Here is a 1,992-nt window from a genome sequence, read left to right as displayed (position 1 = left end):
GTTAGAGCCTAGTCCTCTGCGCCCTTAAAAAATCCAACTCAAAGCAAAGCACATTGACAACTACCCTAAATCAACGAGCTCATCGCTCGAATTCCACGATCAGCACCAAACAAAAAGCTACAAATTCAGACTTCACACCCCAACTTACTAATCAACCGCAAAAATGGAGCAAGCAACATTCTCACAACATTTTGGGAAGGTTGAGGATGTTCCAGTGAAGCTGATTAGCTGGTTAACTACCTCGATTTGCGCGGGAAACGTTGTCCAATATACCAAAAAGAAAAAGATAACGATAAAACGATGATATAATTTGTTACGAGTACCACATTTTTTACGCGTAATCCGTCGCCCCTTACCTTTGTCTAAATCGATTATTAATTTTTTATTTGTTTCCTCGCTCAATACAGCGACCCCGGCGTTTTTTGTTCCGATCGTCACATTTATTCAGGCAGATATATTACTCTGGGCTGAATTCCAGGCTGTCTTACAAGATCGTCATCGAAAGCTCGAGGCGATTGAAGATATTTAAGTCAAACGCTCAAGCCAGAGCACTGCGGACTAACAATAGCTCGCGGGCGATCCAGACCTTTGAGAATAGTGTGACGGTAACTCCACAATCCTGTAAACATTGTTCGTAAGAAAACTATCCTACCCAAGTAGAGCGGCAAAAATATATAAAAGAGCAGATCTAGTGTTTAAGCTGTACTGACAGAACGGTCAATCCTGACCTCTGACTAACGGAGTTCGCAGATTGACGTACGTTTCAAAAACAAGAGGCTGCTGGTCAACAAAAATTGACACGTCTAACTGAGATTGCTTGCATATGTTTCTGTGCTTTGCCAAGTTGCCAAAAATAACTCTGTCCCTATGGAAACAATCCCTTATGAGTAAGACAGATATATAACTCTGGGCTGAATTCGAGGCTATCTTACAAAATCGTCATCATATAATTTTTTTGTGTTAAAGCTGTATTGCCTTCTTTGGGATTACACCAGCACGCATTACTGAATTACTTACAGATGAAGCCACATAATACTCATGCACCGAAATGGCACTCCACCAGTCCAATCAGAGGTCAATCCTGACCACCACCCCCGTATACACTTTTAACCACCAGGAAGATATAAAGTCCACTCCATTAACAAATCAACCGAATGTGCAAACGGTTCTAGATTTAAACACTCAAGGGGTCCTCATGAGTACGGCTTTAATCAAATACTCAGCACACGCAATTATTGACTTGGGTTCGGAGGCAACCTTAACCTTTATTTCAGAACGCTTGTTCAACTTGCTTAAGTTGCATTTTAAATCTACCCACGCTTAAGGCTTCTTTTTTGCGGCTAAGCCCAGTAGGCGTCAACTCAACATAGGTTCTCCCGTCAAGTCCCACATCTAATTTAAAACTTCTGCATATAAAGTGCCACAACTGGACAAGAATCTACAATCCTGTACTTTACCTGTAGAATCTTTAAAGCATATGCAGCCTTTGCAACTAGCAGACCCAAATTTCTTCATTTATTTAGGCGTTGTCTACATCCTGTCTAAAGTGATGCGATAATTTGGTTCTTAAATTACTTTTGTGCGATTTATTTAGCGACCCTGTATAACTCTAAATCAACAAACCTTTGCTTTCGATTAATTTGGATGTCTACTTTATCACGCGACTCCAGTTATATTTTTCCAAATACGGAATAGTTCAATCAACGGGTTGCACGCTTATCCAGCGTCCCAAATATATAAGTTTGTTTCGATTTTTTACGTGGTTGCACGATTTATCCAGCGTCCCCGTATTTTTCCAAGTGAACCGAATGTTTTGCCCCGCACGGTTTTTGGCTTTTCCAAGAGCTTTACATGCCACTCGGCCACATTGAGGAGGTAAAAACACGTTTGATTGTCTCTTAAACGTTTCATCGAGTTAGAGCCTAGAGCTAGTCCTCTGCGCCCTTTAAAAATCCCACTCGAAGCAAAAGCACATGGACAACTACACTAAAA

Source organism: Drosophila santomea, unplaced genomic scaffold, assembly GCF_016746245.2.
Source record: "Drosophila santomea strain STO CAGO 1482 unplaced genomic scaffold, Prin_Dsan_1.1 Segkk57_quiver_pilon_scaf, whole genome shotgun sequence".
Classification (NCBI taxonomy): domain Eukaryota; kingdom Metazoa; phylum Arthropoda; class Insecta; order Diptera; family Drosophilidae; genus Drosophila; species Drosophila santomea.
This window is presented reverse-complemented; position numbering follows the sequence as displayed.